This window comes from Cervus elaphus, chromosome 23 (assembly GCF_910594005.1).
Source record: "Cervus elaphus chromosome 23, mCerEla1.1, whole genome shotgun sequence".
NCBI classification, from domain to species: domain Eukaryota; kingdom Metazoa; phylum Chordata; class Mammalia; order Artiodactyla; family Cervidae; genus Cervus; species Cervus elaphus.
In genome coordinates, this window is record NC_057837.1 from 4,120,770 (window position 1) to 4,141,708 (window position 20,939).

The window sequence follows — 20,939 nt, forward strand, 5'->3', positions numbered from 1 at the left end:
TAGAAGGAACATCTCCTAATCATCTCAACCTGGAAGCGTCATACGAATCACTTTTCCCCCTTCAGGAAACCCAGAACTGGGTCATGTGGCCAAATACAACTATAAGGGAGGCTGGGAAATGTGGTCCAGCTGTGTTAGGAGGAGAAGGGAAGACATTGGTTGGACACCTGGCCAGAATCTGCTGCAGCTACAGACTCTGTCACTGAGGAGCACGTTCCAGGAGAAGGGGTGCATGGACACATTTCAAAATGTTGATTAGTGACCCGGTGCAGTGGACAAAGTTCAGAAAGACAAGGTCATAATTAGGAAGGGGAGACAGACCCAGGTCCCTGTGTAAACCCCTAGGAGATGCGGCAGAAGTCTGGGGAGGGGTTTAGGGAGACTTTGGACAAAGTAGGTGTTTTGGAGGCAGTGGAACTTTAATAGGAGGAGGCAGGAGTGAAGGGCATAAGAAGAGCTTGAGCCATGTGGGGAGACTGGGTTTGTGTGCTTGTTTGACATTGTTGCCTTGCTGGGGCCTAAAGTTGCTGCCTTAATGTGGGCCTGCTCTGTTAGTGCTGGTCAGAATAATGTACCCCTTTAGGGCTACATTAAAAAGCTATGCTTGGCGCCTCATTTGCACCCTCAAAATATGCACATACATGCGCAGGGCAGAAAAGGCTACACTCAGAACATGCATTCTTAGGTGAACTGCAGGTAATTGCACAAACAAACAGGAAGTTGCGTAGGTATGCAGGCTGTCTCACGCTGGAGAGCTGTGTGTTGGCATGGGCAGGCGTGTGCCTTGTCCATTTGCAAAGGGTTTTAAAGGGTTCTGTGGAGGGGAGGGAGGGAAAGCAGGCCTTTGGGCATCTGCTTCTCCAGCTACAGCCGTCCTCTGTCCTTCTCAAGGTTTTCTTTCTGGGCAGGGCCAAGTTCAGGGCATGTTTGTGGCTGTAGAAAAACAATGCGTTTTCACGGGAGCACTCATGTAGGGGTTTGGTCTGAAAGTGTGTCCCCCACCCCCCCAACCTGTGACACTCATGTGCTGGGATTCTCAAGCCCAGTGTGACGGTGTTTGAAGGTGGGGCCTTGGGGAGGTACTTGGGTCCTGAGGGTGGAGCCCTGCTTAATGGAATCAGTGCTCTTACAAAAGAGGCTCCAGAGAGCTCCCGGGCCCCTTCCACGAGTGAGGACACAGGAGGAGCTGGTGACCCGAAGGAGGGCCCCCACCTGACCGTGCTGGCTCCCAGGTTTCAGACTCGCAGCTTCCGGAACTGTGAGCAGTCAATTTCCGTTTTCATAAGCCGCCTTGTCTGTGCCGTTTTGTTACAGGAGGCTAAGGCAGGGTTTGCAGGTGGCCGTATGGACCTGTGTTCATCCTGTGCCGGGAGCCTCTGGTTGTCTCTCTTGCTGACGCTGCTGTTGAGTAAAATCTTCCTTTGAAATTCTCTTTGCTGGGTTCTCTGCATCCTGGTTCTCCTCCCAACTCTGCTGGTCATTCTCCTTTGTCTTTACTCACTGTCCTCTTCATGTGTCCCTCGGATGTTTCCCTGTGAGTCTGTCCTCAACCGTCCTCTAGATTTCTGGACCAGCACTGTCCAGGAGAACTTTCTGCAGTGATGGCAGCATTCTCTATCTGTGCTGCCTCGTACCATGAGCACCTGACACATAGCTAGTGGGCTGGAGGAACTGAATTTCACATTTGATTTAACTCAGCCATAGGAGGTTGGTGGCTACTGAATTGCAGGCATACTGGGTTTGTGTGCTTGTTTGACATTTAGAGCATCTGCTCTAGAACATTCTTCATGGGAAATGTCTCCAACACTATCCATCCATTACTGTTGATCTGAATCTCTTGCCCAAATGGAAAAGTAGATTCAGAGTGTTACAGGGGTCTGGGTAAGTGAGAGAGGTGTCCCTGAAACTTAGGCTTTATTCCTTGTACTATAAACCGGCCCCAGTTTGTCATTAGAATATTTTATAATTTCTGGGTTTGGATCTCAATTTGACCTTCTTCTTGCTGTATTAACTTGGGCATAGTACTCAACCATGCTGAGATTCAATGGGCTTACTGGAGTTAACAATAATAATGCCTATTCAACTGAGTTGTCACATAATTAAATCCTATATAAAAAGACTAATACATCTAGAAGGTATTTCCTGAAAATAATTTTATTCCCTTGTTCTCTCTCATTACAGAGGGAATTGTACCAGCAATGATAGTAATAATGGATTAGATGCTATGTTCACCACCTTACATAGAGTAGCTCACTTATTCTTACAAGGTAGGTACTTTTCTGTCCTCATTTTACAGATGGGAAACTGAGGACCAAAAAGGTAAGCAGTGTGTGCAAGTTCTCACATGCTAGTTAGGAGCAGAGCTGGGATTCAAACCCAGATTCACAAAGAGTCAGACATGACTGAGCAACTAACTTTCACTCTTACAGATGGAAGATGGAGATACAATACATGGAAGGCAATCACTCACCCTGTATTCTTAGCCTCAGGCCTTGAGCAGGGCCCGCGGGATCCTTCCCAGCCCCTTCTCATCAGTTTGCTAAGTCCCAGCCACCCGTGCTTGTGTCCTGCCAGCCAGGCCACTGAACATCTCATGACTGATGCACTCTGTCTCTCCCCGCACAGTTTCTTTTCCTTGGCCTGACCTTCCCTCCGCCTCAACCTCCTATGTGCTACTGTGTGTTTCTCTGTGCTGTATTTACATCTTAATTTAACACCCTTTACTGCTCTCTCTGTAAAGGAGTTACTGAAAGGGTTTTATTTTCCTCCGCAAACAGCATGGCATCCTGTCCTTCATAGGAGCTTCAGAGATGCTCGTCTCCTGAGCAACTGGTCTGCCGTAATCTCACAGGGGAGCTTTGAAAGAATATGGAAGCTTCGGCCCTCCACCCCCAGGCCACATACATCAGGCTGGGCTTAGGTTCCAATTCACTGACCTAAAGGGTTATGTTTTTCCCTGTTTGAGCTGAAGAACCAAGTCCTAGCTCAGCTCTGCAAGGATACAGAACCTCGGTCTTCATTTTATCTCTCCCCTTGGTTTTCCCTTCACCCTTTATTTTAAATCTTAAGTCAGTTTGTTTTTTGGCTTGCACTTTTGTGAGTTAGAATGTTAGTCGCTCAATCTTATCTGACTTTTTGTGACCCCATGGACTGTAGCCTGCCAGGCTCCTCTGTCCATGGAATTTTCCAGGCAAGAGTACTGGAGTGGGTTGTCATTTCCTTCTCCAGGGGATCTTTCCCACCCAGGGATTGAACCTGTATTGTAGGCAGACTGTTTACCATTTGAGCCACCAGGAAAGCCTTTTTATAGGTCACCTAATTTAATTTTGCAATCATTAGAGGTACAAATATAAATGGTAATGATGCTATTGATGATAATAGATTCACCCTGGAATGACGGGAAACTTTCTTCATAGCTGCCTATTGGCAGACAGGTAGAAACAGATGGATAGAAAACACAAGATAAAATAAAACTGAAATTTTGAAGAAAAAATTCTCTTTAAATCCAGGGATATCAATCACTCTCGAAAGAGTCCAAGGCCATGGCTGTGAAGCTCTCACGTGGCCACTGGGCTTGTGACTTCATCTTACTTGGACCCTTCTTTGATTTAAGCTTTATTGAGGAGATGAAAAAAAAAATCTGTTAAGAAAGGTGTATTAAGTGAAATCTCGTAAAATAAATTGCCTTGTTTATTTGAAACTACTGACATAGATACATATGCAGTGTCTAACTCCACTCTTCAATTCTTGTTATTTGGGGGACTGGAATTCCCTGGTGGCTCAGCGGTAAAAAATCTGCCTGCAATGCAGGAGGCACAGCAGACTTGGGTCTGATCCCCGGGTTGGGAAGATCTCCTGGAGGAGGAAATGGCAGTCCACTGCAGTATTCTTGCCTGGCCGTGGACAGAGGAGCCTGGGAGCGCCGAGTTGGACAGGGCAGAACTGACTTAGGGCAGGCACTGCCCAGGTGTCGGGAGGTATCAGGTAACACCCTCTGAGCATGGGCTCCGGGTCCAGCTGTGGGATCTCTCCATCTGCTGGCTTCGCCCTGACTCACCTGAAAGCCAGTGTACGGGCTGTGCCTGTGAAGTGGCTTTTGTCCTCACATTTTAGGTGTTCTGAGGGCCCCAGGTGGCAAAATGGAGAGGAGTAGCCAGGACAGAGGGCCTGGTGAGGCTCCCTTGGTCTCCAGCAGGTCTTCTGCCCAGGCAGGCCCACAGGTGGAGGAGCCTGGGGGCAGGCCCCGCAGGTGGGGGCTCCAGTCCGGGCAGCCCCCGTGCCCAGCACCTCCTTAAGAGCCCATTATCCCAGCTCGGCCCTGAGAGCTGGCCCATTACCATTTCACCGTGCTGGGGCAATGCCCGCCCTGCGCCGTGAACACTGACTTCAGGCTCTCTCCTCTAGCCGAGTTACGGGGGGCAGTGTGAGGGCCGCGCGGCTTGCCCAGCTCCAGCCGGCAGCCACTTGAACAGTCTCCAGGAAAAGCTGTTCGCCTGAGCATTTAGGGGCAACAGTCACAGGCCGCTACGGCGATTTATCAAGCCAGGAAAAGCAGAGAGAAGACCCTGAGGTCTTACCCCAACCGCTGCTCGCTTTGCTTGCTTTCTGTCTCTCCTTTTCTCTCCTCTTTTCCCTTTTACTCTCTTCCTCTCCCTCGCTCCCTGCTTCTCTCTCCCTCTCTCTATGCGCTCATTTTTTGAAAGAAGAGAGGGGCAAAGGCCACTGTGTTTGAAGGCGATGCTTGAGGGACCTCGGGCCTCTTTTCTACACCTAAACACAGCAGGGCAGCGAAGGGAGTGGGTCCCCAGGGTGACTCTCTGCCGGCGATGCGCCGGCCTGGGCGCTCGCAAACCCGCGCACTCGCGCGCACTGCGGATGGCGCCCGGCTGCCCTGGACCGAGCAGGCGGTCCTGGGGCAGGAGAGCCAGGCGGTGCTCTCCTTGTCTCGTCACAGGGGTCCTGACCTTCAGCTCCTCCCCCGGTGCAGCGCCGGCTCCCGCCGAGTCCGCTCGGCGCGGTGGGCCCGGGCCGCCGGGCTTCCGCGGGCTGGTCCTTCTGCGGCCTGCTCAGCCCCGCCGAGCTCCTCCTGCGTCGGGATGCCTGACAGAGGCAGCAGCTGCGGGGAGGGCAAAGCTTCCGGGTAAGATCCAAGAAATTGCTTTGGATGATCATTTCTGCTGAGCCGACCCACCGAGGGATCATTGGGCAGGCCGCGTCGGGGGCACTGGGAAAGGAAAGGAAAGCCAGCCGGTGACCCTGGGGTGCAGGCCGCTGGCGGGCCATCACGGCCGCGGGAGCCACAAGGATTTGTTGTCAGGCTTTCTCTGAGGTTCTAGAACATGGGCTGCTTCTTCGTGGCTTCCAGAAGTTTTCCACACATGCTTGTTCCTGGAATCCACATCCAGTCTCCCTGCTTTGCTCTGGAGCCGAGTTCTGAGCCCCCTCCCCTCCCCGCCCCAGCTGGCTGTTTGCTCAGGGCACTCTGGCCCCCGCCCCGCGCTGTCCCCAAATGCCTTGGCTCTCTTATCTTCCGCCATGAGGCTCTAATTAGCCTCCTCTCAAGCCCATAAATCAGCAGCCCCACCGCCCCTGGTTTGCTTCCTTGGCTGAGGTTGCAGGCTCACCTTTCTCTCCCAGATGACAAATCAGCCATTAATCTTGGGTTGAAAAACGTTTATTGGCCAACTTCCTTCAGTGGCTTCTGAACTGTTTGCAAATAAAGAGGAGGGGTCTGGGGTGACCTCAGCAGAGGAACTCACAGGTGGGTTTATTCTCAAGTTTGATTTTTGTTGTTGTTGTTCTTTTTTCCGGAAAGGGGTAAATATATAACTCTGCCTCTCAGTGCTTGTGATTTCTTAGTTTTGAAAAGTTTCCAGATCTTCTATTGGGCTGAAGTGCGGTTTGTTTGCATGTGATCAGCCTGGTTTGTTGCTATGTTTGCGTGGAGACAGGGTTACCTGCGGGAGTAAAGAAAGGGGTGGTTTGACTGGGTGCTCAGTGACTCTCAACAGTTCAAACACGTTGCCACCTGGATGTTTCCATGGTCAACAGATAAGGACCGCAGAAGAGTATCTAAAAGTTTAGCAGCGAAGGTGTTTTGAATCTCTTCATTAGCCTGGTGGTTTCCCTTGTCTGATCCCTGGGTGTTGAAGGGACCCTCCTCCCTTCTTGGGCTCCAGGACACTGGTTCATCTTATAGTCTAGACTCAGCTGCTAGAAGGAGGGATGGATTTATCAGATGAAATGTCCTTTAAGGATTTAGGAAATTAAGGTGGAAAGTTCAGGGGAGGATAGGAAGGACATTTCTTGAGGGAGAATTTATCTGCAAAAGGGAGACCAAGTTTTCGGATATCACTGGTTAGAGGTGGGCTGTGGGTAAAATGTCGGTACTGGGTCCTTAAGAGTCCCATCTGTGCTACAGCCCTAAGGAATTTGTGATGTCAGCATTTTGGGTGTTGGGCCAGGGCAGAGGGGTAGATATTTTCATCTACTCTCAAGCCCTATGCAGTTTGTGCCTTTCAGAGAAGATTAATGGGGCTCCATGACCTCAAGGAAATGGATAGTCTTAAAACCTGAAGCCCTCGGGATACGATCTCTGAAGCGGTCCACACCAAAATGGGGATGTTGGAGTTTGTAACCTTGGTGTTCATTGTCGGTGATAGCAGATTTGCCTCCTGATCCACCCCCATCCCAACAGTCACTTTAGACTGAGTATCACCCATTCAGTTGATTAAAAAACTACTTTTTTAGTTACCAGGGCTTTTAAATAAGAGGTCCCATGCATACTATAAAATGTGTACAGCGACTCTCTCTTTTCCTCCTTATACTCTTTGACCTTGTCAGAGAGACAGTGTCTCCCTTGTCATTGGCAAGTCCTTGAATATTGTCATTTTCATCTCCCATGTTACCATCTGCCTCCCCAGGACGGACCATCCATTCTTTTTCACATGTATTTTAGTTGATGTATAAATTACTCATCAGTGAAATGCACAGATATTTGATGTGAGTTCAGTCATTTTGGACACATTCATACCCACATGTAACTCACAGAACATTTCTGTTTCTTCAGAAAATTCTTTTGGGCTCCTATGAGACAGTCCTCCTCCCCTTGCCAAAAACCAGCTGTTTTGATACCTATCACTGTAGATTCGTTTTGCCTGCTTTAGAACTTCCTACAGTTGGAATCACACAATGTAATTATTCTGTGTCCTTTACTCAACATACTGTTTTGAGATTGAGCCATCTATTGATGATTGCCATGTTTGGGGAGATGACCAATCCACAGAATTTTTCTCTGTGTAGAAACCATCATTGCCACTAGGGTCTAGAGTGTAGTCTTTTTACCCTGCATAACTAAACTACCAGTGCTGATTTTGAACAAGTGCCTGGGGGTGAAATCAGCTGCCTACCTCATATGTGTGTGCTGAGGTGAGGGTGGGGTGCACTCTTTTCTTCTGAGGGCTTGGAAGCACTTTTGCATATAACTTTTGGTCTCATTAAAATAATTCTTTGATTGTTTGGAAGGATGGGGTTCTTTGTTGAGATTTCTGTGAGCTGGCTAAGACACTTATCTTTTGTGCAGAATATAGCTCCTGTATGACTTGCAAATGAACCCAGCCTGTTGAAAATGAAGGGATACCTTGACCCAGGTATTCTTTGTTCTGTCGCTGGCCTTGGGGTGCAATTCCTGACCTTGGAGAATTTTCTAGACACGTGGTGTATACATGTTTCCTCCCTTCTGTAATCCCAGGCAGCTTAGGTTTGCCTGGCCTTGGTCATACATCCCGCTAATTCTTAGGGTGGGAGTTGCACCAGTCTAATTGCTTCGGGCTGCATCTTGGGCACAGGCCAGAAGGTCACCTTAGTACTTACTTAATTTAGCTCCTTTGCCAGTGGTTCAGTGTTAATGATTAATGGCTTGTCCTTCATAATTGAAGGTACTCATACTGCCCTGAGGTTTTAAGTTTATAGTTCTCGCTAGCAATCCTTACTGACTTGTACTGTTATAGTCTCTCATTTAGCACTTAGATGTCACAGAATTTTAGAGCACTGAGTGCTTTGGGGGTGATTTTTAACAAAAGAAATGAAAATACACGTCAGGAAGCTTCACTGATTCCTGAAAGTGACTCCATTAATTAGTGCCAGTGGCTGGATGGCTGAGGTTGAAGACTCCTGCCTTCCAGAATGGGATATATGTGTGTGTGTGTGTGTGTGTGTGTGTGTGTGCGTGCACACACGCGCACATACCAAGTTGCCTCAGTTGTCTCTGGCTCTTTGCGACCCCATGGAATGTAGCCCCGCCAGACTCCTCTGTCCATGGAATTCTCCAGGCAAGAATGCTGGAGTGGGTTGCCGTGCCCTCCTCCAGGGGATCTTCCTGACTCAGGGATCAAACCCGTGGCTTCTGAATTTAAGGTGGATTCTTTACCACTGAGCCACTGGGGAAACGCTACACACACACACACACACACACACCCCACACATGTATATATAATATCTTTGTGCTAATAAGGAAGTCAAGAGGCTATATTCTACAGTAAGTGGATTACTAAGTTCCACTGATAATATGTGGCCACCACATTCTTCATTAATGGGTGTTTTGAAGCCTTGATGAGGAGATACTTTAACATGTTTCCAATTAGTCATACTGCTTGACATTAACAAAATTTCTGGTGTCAAGAAATTTTGGAGTCATCTGTAGTTCAGTTTGAATGTGCTCTGTCTTGCTTTTGGTCTCCTATATTAGGTAAACCTGAATTTGGACTCCTTACCATTTCATTTTTAGGTAGAAAAGTAGGGAGGTAACCCCCATCCAGCCTCAGGGTCTCAGAAGCCCCCCTGTTGATGCCTGTGAGAGCTGAACATGTGTGTGAGGCTCCAGAGGATGTGACCTTCGGGGTTATGGATCTGCTGGCTAAAGGAAAAGTCGACCTTGACTGTGAAATAGCGGGTTTAAAAAGCAGCTTTACCCAAGGGCCCACAGCTAATGATTCCAAAGTGTTGACTAAAGTATCAGAGTAAACAGTAGCAGGTTTTCCCAGTGTTTACTTAGTTCTGTGACTTACAAAGGAATTGCATGGGCTTCCATCCACCCCACTTTGCTGGCTTGTATCACCATTGTCCATTTTGAAGGAACTTAAGTGATTTTGACCTTTTGTTTAGGTTGTGGGTCAGCGCAGAAAGGAAGTTTTCTATAAACCACTGTGATGTTTGCTTCAAATCAGAATGGACATGTCTTTGATTAGAATTCCTTTCATGTCTAGGAATGGCATCATCAGGGTGGATGAGAGTGTCATATAGGAGGGCATGTGCCTTACACTTGTCAGCCATTCACTTCTTATTAAGTTTAGTCAAAAGCATGGTAGATGGTGTGAGATGTTTAATTTTGGTTTCAATCACTCAAGCAATGCATATCCTGTAGACAGGTGCCCATTCTATTGCACTTTCACAAGCAGCATTAGATGTACTGGTCTTATACCCCAAGGTTGCTGTGGGATTTTTCAAATGGAGAAATTTTCTCAAACTTTATCAAGGAAGATAATTTTGAACACTCAACTGCACATGGTACCTTTTTCAAAGAGGCTGGTATTACGTTCAATAAAAATCAGGCATACAGATTCTGCCCAGAACTAATACATGAATGCTAGTGGTAAAGAACCTGCTTGCCAGTACAGGAGATGCAAGAGATGGGTTGAACCCCTGGGTGGGGAAGATCCCCTTGAGGAAGAAATGGCAGCCCAGTCCAGTATTCTTGCCTGGAAAATTCCGCAGACAGAGGAGCTGGTGGGCTATAGTCCGTGGGACCATAAGGAGTTGGATATGACTGAGCACAGTACATGAAACTGATATAAAATTAGCATTCTGAATATGCTGGATATTATTATTACTATTCATTCCTCCACATTGTTTTTGAGATGTGAGAGGGAAAATATACATACATTTTATCAACCCAAGTTTACTAACATAGACCCTGAAGTCCAACAGTTCAAGTAATATAGATAACGTCACCCAGAGCCTCTTGATGAAAGTGAAAGAGGAGACTGAAAAAGTTGGCTTAAAGTTCAACATTCAGAAAACTAAGATCATGGCATCTGGTCCTATCACTTCATGGCAAATAGATGGGGAAACAATGGAAACAGTGACAGACTTTATTTTCTTGGGCTCCAAAATCAGATGGTGGCGGCAGCCATGAAATTAAAAGACACTTGCTCCTTGGAAGAAAAGCTATGACAAACCTAGACACATATTAAAAAGCAGAGACATTACTTTACCAACAAAGGTCCATCTAGTCAAAGCTATGGTTTTTCCATTAGTCATGTATGGATGTGAGAGTTGGACTTTAAAGAAAGCTGAGTGCCGAAGAATTGATGCTTTTGAACTGTGGTGTTGGAGAAGACTCTTGAGAGTTCCTGGGACTTCAAGAAGACTCAACCAGTCCATCCTAAAGGAAATCAGTCCTGAATATTCATTGGAAGGACTGATGCTGAAGCTGAAACTCCAATACTTTGGCCACCTGATGGGAAGAACTGACTCATTGGAAAAGACCCTGATGCTGAGAAAGATTGAAGGTGGGAGGAGAAGGGGACAACAGAGGATGAGATGGTTGGATGACATCACTGACTCAATGGACATGAGTTTGAGTTATCTCCAGGAGTTGGTGATGGACAGGGAGGCTTGGCGTGCTGCAGTCCACGGAGTCGCGAAGAGTCGGACACGATTGAGTGACTGAACTGAACTGAATGTCACCCAGTAACAGAGCTGGAGCTAAGTCCTGAGTGTCCCAGTTCCTGTTCCTGATCTGTTGTCAGTTGGCCGCATGGCTCAGGATGCCATACCAGCCTCTAATGGGCTGTCAGTTCTTTTTACTCTGAGCCAAACGGCAGCTCTTCTCTGAGCCCCTCCACTGCCTTTGAGCCTTGTGTCCACCTAATCCTATCATTGCACGTGAACCCAATAGATGCCAAGTAGTGCCTTTATGACATTTCTCCTGAAGTTCTCTGTATTTCACACTTTCCTTGTCCCCTTCTCCCAGCTGGGTTTAACTATTCCTGTGTTCTGTTTCCCCAGAGCCAACCTAGTTGTCTTGATAAGTAAAAAGGAGGGTAACAATGGGACTGTCACAGTGCCATGTATGTCTGAGCCCTTGCTGGAGAGCAGACATCTTTCTTTCATGCCTTGGGTCAAAGCAAGCCCATAGTCTTCATCCTAGAACACCAAGACCATCTGATATGGGTAGTTGGTTCTGAATAGTGAATGAATGGAAGAATAATTCAAGTCCAATGTGTTTACTCTAAAGGGGGAAATTAGGGCCCAGAGAACTGGTATAGTCAGAGATCCCAGCAGCAGAGCAGAGACCAAAGCCAGATCTTTCAGAGGCCACACTGACATCCTTCAGGGTCAGTTCAGGTCCTGTTTGTGCTAGGAAATCTTCCAAAGAAACTTCACCCTCTCTTTTTCAATCTGCTGCCTCCTTTTGACCCATTCCTCCCTCTACATGTCTCAGCACTTGATTCCACTGAACACAGCACTTTTTAATGTTCCATTGTACTTTATTCTCATCCAAACTCAAAGCAAAATACACTCTGAAATTAAAATGTCCTCCAGTCTTCAGTACACACTCCTGAACAAGGAGTATACACCTGCCTCCTGTTTTTGTTGTGTGTATTTGCACAAGTCACAGATGTGCCACAGGCACATAGTAGGTGTTCAGGAAAGATTTCTTGAAGGTAATTGAATTTCCTGGTAGCTGAACGACTAGACAGACTGGTGGATAGATATAAATTAGCACAGCAGATTTAAACCATGTGTTGATCATTGAAAAATCGTTTCATTTTTAGCCAAGATAAATGCTTTTTTAATGTGTAAAGAAATCTATAATTTTTCGTGCTTTGAATTAAAGCTTCTACTTCCCAGGTTTCCTGCCTGCTTCTGGCTGCTCTTAATGAGCTAATTTACCCCACCGAGGTGAGAGGTTTCCTCTTGGGAAGGGCTTAGATGTGCCTGTCTCATATCCAGGGCCCCAGAGCGTTTCCTTACAGGGCTTTAAACACTCTGAACATATTTAAGAGAGAAGCCAAGAAACAAATCTGTTGTTTTAGTTTTATTCCTCGAGGCTCAGCGGCTCAGCTTTCCTCCCCCTTTGATCGCACTCACTGGAGTGGCAGGACTGGAGACTGTGGAGAAGGGCTGGGTCTCTTTAGGAAGCCCAGTTCAGGGGGACCCACCCAGCTTTACACAATGAAAATAAAGTTGTCAAGCCTTTGAGGTGGCTGTGAAGATTTATTCTTCCTGGGCAAATTGGTGAGACATTTGTATTTTTTAAAAACGCTTTGATGAGCTTGATAAGGAAGCCCTGGTTTGAATGTGGAAAAACATTCTGGAGCTTTTTCCACCACTGGACTGGGTTTTCAACATTCACTGTGAAGCTTGGCCTGTGGAAATGAACTTTCCCTTTAAATTAATGATAAGACCATGAAGAGGACCGTGTGGGAATTATGAAACATGTGCTTACACTATCTTGGAACATAAGCCTCCACATGGCAGGAGGACTTAGAACATTCTGCACTTCTTGACCTGTTCTCCCCATCTTCAAGGTCTCAGCTGCCCACCCCTCTAATGACTCCTCTGTTTTAGTTTTTAGTTATGTTACTAATTATGGTTCTGTTACTTTGGTAATGTTTACAAGCTAAAGCAATGGAAGATGCAGTCTTTTATTATGCATATAATGGAAATAATTTCTGTCTTCCCTAAGATCAAGTATTGTTTGTTGTGGAAGAAGTGTCACACACTGTTCCTAGTATGTCTTCGTCACATTCAGATCTCGAGGGATCTAGGAAAGGAAATGGAAACCGATGTGAAATATCTTACCCTTATATTCCAGAAAGCCTTTTTAGCCAGGAACATTTGCCAACATCCCTGAGATGGTCCTGTTAACATCTTTTAGTTAGGCAGACTGTTGTGAATGGCTTTTAAAAGGCTGTGAGCTTCAGACCTAGAAGAGCATGAGCATTTATCAACTGGTAATGGCAGAAATTCTACCATGATTGGGAAATTTTCTTGGGAAAATCAGAAAACTGTCCTTCTGTTATTAGGACAGCCTTGTCCTGGGTTGCAACTGACAGTGTGGTTCAGTGGAGAGCCCGTGGACTTTTGCCAGATGAAACCAGGTTTGAATTCACTGGTGGGTACTTATTTTCTGTATCAGCTTGGGTATATTCTTAATTCTTCTTGCTCACTTAGTTCAACTGTAAAATCAGGGAAACTTGTGGTTTGCTGGTTAGAGCCATTTAGATTGTTAGGATCAAAGGTAGGGTCAGGTGATTCTGCAGGTCAGAGATTTTACTACAAGAGACAGAGGACTGAAGAAAATGTACCAAGTGGTCACCATGCAGGCAGAAAGCAGTTCCTTCTTTTTTTTTTTTTTTTGGGTTTTGTCATACCTGGATATGAATCAGCCATAGATTTACACTTATTCCCCATCCTGATCCCCCCTCCCATCTCCCTCTCCACCCGATTCCTCTGGGTCTTCCCAGTGCACCAGGCCGGAGCACTTGTCTCATGCATCCCACCTGGGCTGGTGATCTGTTTCACCATAGATAGTATACATGCTGTTCTTTTGAAACATCCCACCCTCACCTTCTCCCACAGAGTTCAAAAGTCTGTTCTGTATTTCTGTGTCTCTTTTTCTGTTTTGCATATAGGGTTATCGTTACCATCTTTCTGAATTCCATATATATGTGTTAGTATGCTGTAATGTTCTTTATCTTTCTGGCTTACTTCACTCTGTATAAGGGGCTCCAGTTTCATCCATCTCATTAGGACTGGTTCAAATGAATTCTTTTTGACGGCTGAGTAAAATTCCATGGTGTATATGTACCACAGCTTCCTTATCCATTCATCTGCTGATGGGCATCTAGGTTGCTTCCATGTCCTGGCTATTATAAACAGTGCTGCGATGAACATTGGGGTGCACGTGTCTCTTTCAGATCTGGTTTCCTCAGTGTGTATGCCCAGAAGTGGTATTGCTGGGTCATATGGCAGTTCTATTTCCAGTTTTTTAAGGAATCTCCACACTGTTTTCCATAGTGGCTGTACTAGTTTGCATTCCCACCAACAGTGTAAGAGGGTTCCCTTTTCTCCACAGCCTCTCCAGCATTTATTGCTTGTAGACTTTTGGATAGCAGCCATCCTGACTGGTGTGTAATGGTACCTCATTGTGGTTTTGATTTGCATTTCTCTAATAATGAGTGATGTTGAGCACCTTTTCATGTGTTTGTTAGCCATCTGTATGTCTTCTTTGGAGAAATGTCTGTTTAGTTCTCTGGCCCATTTTTTGATTGGGTCATTTATTTTTCTGGAATTGAGCTGTAGGAGTTGCTTGTATATTTTTGAGATTAATCCTTTGTCTGTTTCTTCATTTGCTATTATTTTCTCCCAATCTGAGGGCTGTCTTTTCACCTTACTTATAGTTTCCTTTGTAGTGCAAAAGCTTTTAAGTTTCATTAGATCCCATTTGTTTAGTTTTGCTTTTATTTCCAATATTCTGGGAGGTGGGTCATAGAGGATCTTGCTGTGATTCATGTCGGAGAGTGTTTTGCCTATGTTCTCCTCTAGGAGTTTTATAGTTTCTGGTCTTACATTTAGATCTTTAATCCATTTTGAGTTTATTTTTGTGTATGGTGTTAGGAAGTGTTCTAGTTTCATTCTTTTACAAGTGGTTGACCAGTTTTCCCAGCACCACTTGTTAAAGAGGTTGTCTTTTTTCCATTGTATATCCTTGCCTCCTTTGTCAAAGATAAGGTGTCCATAGGTTCGTGGATTTATCTCTGGGCTTTCTATTCTGTTCCATTGGTCTATATTTCTGTCTTTGTGCCAGTACCACACTGTCTTGATGACTGTGGCTTTGTAGTAGAGTCTGAAGTCAGGCAGGTTGATTCCTCCAGTTCCATTCTTCTTTTTCAAGATTACTTTGGCTATTCGAGGTTTTTTGTATTTCCATACAAATTGTGAAATTCTTTGGTCTAGTTCTGTGAAAAATACCGTTGGTAGCTTGATAGGGATTGCATTGAATCTATAGATTGCTTTGGGTAGAATAGCCATTTTGACAATATTGATTCTTCCAATCCATGAACACGGTATGTTTCTCCATCTGTTTGTGTCCTCTTTGATTTCTTTCATCAGTGTTTTATAGTTTTCTATGTATAGGTCTTTTGTTTCTTTAGGTAGATATACTCCTAAGTATTTTATTCTTTTTGTTGCAATGGTGAATGGTATTGTTTCCTTAATTTCTCTTTCTGTTTTTTCATTGTTAGTATATAGGAATGCAAGGGATTTCTGTGTGTTAATTTTATATCCTGCAACTTTACTATATTCATTGATTAGTTCTAGTAATTTTCTGGTAGAGTCTTTAGGGTTTTCTATATAGAGGATCATGTCATCTGCAAACAGTGAGAGTTTCACTTCTTCTTTTCCTATCTGGATTCCTTTTACTTCTTTTTCTGCTCTGATTGCTGTGGCCAAAACTTCCAACACTATGTTGAACAGTAGTGGTGAGAGTGGGCACCCTTGTCTTGTTCCTGATTTCAGGGGAAATGCTTTCAATTTTTCACCATTGAGGGTGATGCTTGCTGTGGGTTTGTCATATATAGCTTTTATTATGTTGAGGTATGTTCCTTCTATTCCTGCTTTTTGGAGAGTTTTAATCATAAATGAGTGTTGAATTTTGTCAAAGGCTTTCTCTGCATCTATTGAGATAATCATATGGTTTTTATCTTTCAATTTGTTAATGTGGTGTATTACATTGATTGATTTGCGGATATTGAAGAATCCTTGCATTCCTGGGATAAAGCCCACTTGGTCGTGGTGTATGATTTTTTTAATATGTTGTTGGATTCTGTTTGCTAGAATTTTGTTAAGGATTTTTGCATCTATGTTCAGTGATATTGGCCTGTAGTTTTCTTTTTTTGTGGCATCTTTGTCAGGTTTTGGAATTAGGGTGATGGTGGCCTCATAGAATGAGTTTGGAAGTTTACCTTCTTCTGCAATTTTCTGGAAGAGTTTGAGTAAGGTAGGTGTTAGCTCTTCTCTAAATTTTTGGTAGAATTCAGCTGTGAAGCCATCTGGTCCTGGGCTTTTGTTTGCTGGAAGATTTTTGATTACAGTTTCGATTTCCTTGCCTGTGATGGGTCTGTTAAGATCTTCTATTTCTTCCTGGTTCAGTTTTGGAAAGTTATACTTTTCTAAGAATTTGTCCATTTCATCCAAGTTGTCCATTTTATTGGCATAGAGCTGCTGGTAGTAGTCTCTTATGATCCTTTGTATTTCAGTGTTGTCTGTTGTGATCTCTCCATTTTCATTTCTAATTTTGTTAATTTGGTTCTTCTCTCTTTGTTTCTTAATGAGTCTTGCTAATGGTTTGTCAATTTTGTTTATTTTTTCAAAAAACCAGCTTTTAGCTTTGTTGATTTTTGCTATGGTCTCTTTAGTTTCTATTGCATTTATTTCTGCCTTAATTTTTAAGATTTCTTTCCTTCTGCTAACCCTGGGGTTCTTAATTTCTTCCTTCTCTAGTTGCTTTAGGTGTAGAGTTAGGTTATTTATTTGGCTTTTTTCTTGTTTCTTGATGTAAGCCTGTAATGCTATGAACCTTCCCCTTAGCACTGCTTTTACAGTGTCCCATAGGTTTTGGGTTGTTGTGTTTTCATTTTCATTCATTTCTATACATATTTTGATTTCTTTTTTGATTTCTTCTATGATTTGTTGGTTATTCAGAAGCGTGTTATTTAGCCTCCAGGTGTTTGAATTTTTAACAATTTTTTTCCTGTAATTGAGATCTAACTGCACTGTGGTCAGAAAAGATGACTGGAATGATTTCAATTTTTTTGAATTTTCCAAGACTAGATTTATGGCCCAGGATGTGATCTATTCTGGAGAAGGTTCCGTGTGCACTTGAGAAAAAGGTGAAGTTGATTGTTTTGGGGTGAAATGTCCTATAGATATCAATTAGGTCTAGCTGGTCCATTGTGTCATTTAAAGTTTGTGTTTCCTTGTTAATTTTCTGTTTAGTTGATCTATCCATAGTTGTGAGTGGGGTATTAAAGTCTCCCACTATTATTGTGTTACTATTAATTTCCTCTTTCATACTCGTTAGTGTTTGCCGTACATATTGCGGTGCTCCTATGTTGGGTGCATATATATTTATAATTGTTATATCTTCTTCTTGGATTGATCCTTTGATCATTATGTAGTGTCCTTCTTTGTCTCTTTTCACAGCTTTTATTTGAAAGTCTATTTTATCTGATATGAGTATTGCGACTCCTGCTTTCTTTTGGTCTCCATTTGCATGAAATATTTTTTTCCAGCCCTTCACTGTATGTATCTCTTGTTTTGAGGTGGGTCTCTTGTAGACAGCATATATCGGGGTCTTGTTTTTGTATCCATTCAGCCAATCTTTGTCTTTTGGTTGGGGCATTCAACCCATTTACATTTAAGGTAATTATTGATAGGTGTGGTCCCGTTGCCATTTACTTTGTTGTTTTGGGTTCACGTTTATACAACCTTTCTGCATTTCCTGTCTAGAGAAGATCCTTTAGCATTTGTTGAAGAGCTGGTTTGGTGGTGGTGAATTCTCTCAGCTTTTGCTTATCTGTAAAGCTTTTGAGTTCTCCTTCATATCTGAATGAGATCCTTGCTGGATACAGTAATCTAGGTTGTAGGTTATTCTCTTTCATTACTTTCAGGACGTCCTGCCATTCCCTTCTGGCCTGGAGGGTTTCTATTGATAGGTCAGCTGTTATCCTTATGGGAATCCCTTTGTGTGTTATTTGTTGTTTTTCCCTTGCTGCTTTTAATATTTGTTCTTTGTGTTTGATCTTTGTTAGTTTGATTAATATGTGTCTTGGGGTGTTTCGCCTTGGGTTTATCCTGTTTGGGACTCTCTGGGTTTCTTGGACTTGGGTGGCTATTTCCTTCCCCATTTTAGGGAAGTTTTCAGCTATTATCTCCTCGAGTATTTTCTCATGGCCTTTCTTTTTGTCTTCTTCTTCTGGAACTCCTATGATTCGAATGTTGGGGCGTTTCACATTGTCCCAGAGGTCCCTGAGGTTGTCCTCATTTCTTTTGATCCTTTTTTCTTTTTTCCTCTCTGCTTCATTTATTTCCACCATTTTATCTTCTACCTCACTTATCCTATCTTCTGCCTCCGTTATTCTACTCTTGGTTCCCTCCAAAGTGTTTTTGATCTCATTCATTGCATTGTTCATTTTTAATTGACTCTTTTTTATTTCTTCTAGGTCTTTATTAAACAATTCTTGTATCTTTTCAATCTTTGTCTCCAGGCTATTTATCTGTAACTCCATTTTGTTTTCAAGATTTTGGATCATTTTTATTATCATTATTCTAAATTCTTTTTCAGGTAGATTCCCTATCTCCTCCTCTTTTGTTTGACTTGGTGGGCATTTTTCATGTTCCTTTACCTGTTGGGTATTTCTTTGCCTTTTCATCTTGTTTAGATTGCTGTGTCTGGAGTGGACTTTCTGTATTCTGGAGGTCTGTGGTTCCTTTTTATTGTGGAGGATTTACCCAGTGGGTGGGGTTAGACGATTGGCTTGTCAAGGTTTCCCGGTTAGGGAAGCTTGCATCAGTGTACTGGTGCGTGGAACTTGATTTCTTCTTTTTGGAGAGCAATGGAGTGCCCAGTAATGAGTTTTGAGATGGGTCTATGTGTTAGGTGTCACCTTGGGCAGCCTGTATGTTGACATTCGGGGCTATGTTCCTGTGTTGCTGGAGAATTTGCGTGGTATGTCTTGCTCTAAAACTTACTGGCTCTTGGGTGGTGGTTGGTTTCAGTGTAGGTATGGAGGCTTTTGGACGGTCACTTATTGCTTAAAGTTCCATGTAGTCAGGAGTTTTCTGGTGTTCTCAGGTTTTGGGCTTAAGTTTCCTGCCTCTGGATTTCAGTTTTATTCTTCCTGTAGTCTCAGGACTTCTCCAACTATACAGCACTGATAATAAAACTTCTAGGTTAATGGCGAAAAGATTCTCCCCTGTTAGGGACACCCAGAGAGGTTCACAGAGTTACATGAACAGGAGAAAAGGGAGGAGGGAGATAGAGATGAGCAGGAGGAGCAAAGGGGGACTCAAGAGGAGAGAGACAGATCTACGCAGCTGTCTGTTCCCAGAGTGTTCTCCGTATCTCAGACACCTACAAGGATTCACAGAATTGGATTGGGAAGAGAAGGGGAAAGGAGGAAATAGAGGTGTTCTGAGGTAGAAAACAGAGAGTCAAGATTGGGAGAGAATAATCTTCGGTTTAAAGATAGGGCTTCTCTTTTTTTTTTTTTTGGTAAGGTTATAGTGTAGTGAAAATGAAAATGAAGAGTAGTAGAGGAGTACTAGAGGACTTTAAAAGAAATAAGAGAAAAAGAAAAATAGAAAATAAAAGAGAAAACGGAAAGGAAAAAAAAGAAGAAAAAAGAAAAAAAAGAAAAAGAAAAAAAAGAAAAAAAAACAAAAAAAAAAAGAAAGAAAGAAAGAAAAAAAAAATTTTTTTTTTCCCCTAATTAAAAAATCATAAAAATCTATGGAAATGAAAGTTAAGGAGCAATGGGGGAGTAATAGGGAATTTTAAAGGAAAATAAAAGAGAAAAAATAAAAAAGAAAAAATATAAAAAGAAAAAAAAAATTTTTTTTTTTTCCCTTACTTAGAAAAAAAAAAGTAAAAATATATCTAGGAGTTTCTCTGGAGCTGTTGCGGTCAGTGTGGGTTCGGCTCAGTTTCAGATAGCTCCTCGTTCCAGCTTACACTTCTCGATATCTACAGGGCCCTTCCGGTGAAGTCGGTGTTTTCTACAGGGATTTTAATCTGTTGCACCAGTCCCTTCTGAAGCGGTTCCCTTTGTTTATTTGGCTTCTGTTTGCCGGTCTCTTCAGAGCCTCATTTCTGCCCTGACACAGGCGGGCGGAGGTGGACTCTTATTCAGTTAGCTAGTTCCGTTGCGCTGCTGGGAGGGGCTGACGCTGCGGGGATGGGCTTGCGCCGCGGGGGCGGGGCTGACGCTGCTGGGAGGGGCTGACGCTGCGGGGATGGGCTGGCGCTGCGGGGCGGGGCTGACGCTGCGGGGAGGGGCTGGCCCTGCGGGGGCGGGCTGGCGCTGCCGGGAGGGGCTGACGCTGCTTTCTCCGTCTGCGCTGCTCAGGCTCCCGGCTGTTCTATATGGAGCGCGCCCCGCGCTGCGCTAGGTTCCAGCCCTCGGGTGTTACCCAAAAGCGCGGAAGGAAAAGCTGCGCCTGCTCTCTGTGCCTTCCCCGTCAGAGCGGTCCAGGCAGCGAGGGGCTTGATGGGCGCGCTATCCCCAGGTGTGGCGCACTCACTCCCTTCCGCGGACCCAGTCTCAGTTTCCGCTGGCGCCAGTCGGGTGCGCGCGCCTTCCACCCTCCGCGTCCCCAGCCCCCGCCCGCGCCGGTCGGGTGCCTGCGCCCTGTGTCTCACCGCGACCTTCCCCTCCCCCCTGCCTCCTGCCTCCGGCGGGGCTGGGCGGGTCCGCAGCCTGCGAGCTCTTCTTGGGACTTTCTCCGTCCCTTTGTTCTGCTAACGGCCGGCAGTGTGTTCCGGCTGGTTAATTTTCTCTCTCTCTTTTGGTCTCCCACAGTTCAAGTTGGCACCTCACAGAAGCTCCCTCCGATTGTCCTCAGGGCACTCAGGCCCGGACCCTAGCCCAAGCAAGGCCGCCTAAGACTCCCTTCCCGGGACGGGTCTCCGTCCTTAGCTCTTTTGTCTCACTTTTTATCTTTTATATTTTGTCCTACCTCCTTTCGAAGACAATGGTCTGCTTTTCTGGGCGCCTGATGACCTCAGCTAGTGATCAGAAGTTGTTTTGTGAGGTTTGCTCTGCATTCAGTTATTCTTTTGATGAATTTGTAGGAGAGAAAGTGGTCTCCCC

At 44.6% G+C, this 20,939-nt stretch overlaps 1 long non-coding RNA gene across 2 annotated transcripts in view; it reads left to right on the plus strand.

Annotated features, from left to right (window-relative positions):
* The first annotated feature begins 1,152 nt into the window (after positions 1–1,152).
* Positions 1,153–20,939, plus strand: part of LOC122682205 — a 427,740-nt gene continuing 407,953 nt past the window's right edge. For both annotated transcript variants that reach the window (XR_006337262.1, XR_006337263.1), the window contains exon 1: positions 1,153–1,258. This is a non-coding gene — a long non-coding RNA (uncharacterized LOC122682205). The remainder of the gene's footprint in view (positions 1,259–20,939) is intronic.